Raw genomic sequence first — 243 nt, 5'->3', positions numbered from 1 at the left:
AAATAAATAAATAAATAAATAAATAAATAAATAAATAGTAAATTATATTAAATAAACTAAAAGGATATAGAGAGAGAAAGAGAGAGAGAAAGAGAGAAAAAAATAAAAGAAAATAGATCAAAGACACTCTCAAGAGACTAGCTGCTGTTTTTATAAATATAAATAAATTTTTTTATAAAATATTTAAAATATTCACAAAAAAATATGTCTCCTGTTATATATATATGTATATATATATATATA

This window comes from Eimeria mitis, genomic scaffold, assembly GCF_000499745.2.
Source record: "Eimeria mitis Houghton genomic scaffold, Emh_scaff3109, whole genome shotgun sequence".
Classification (NCBI taxonomy): Eukaryota; Apicomplexa; class Conoidasida; order Eucoccidiorida; family Eimeriidae; genus Eimeria; species Eimeria mitis.
Note: the sequence above shows the minus strand (reverse complement) of the source record.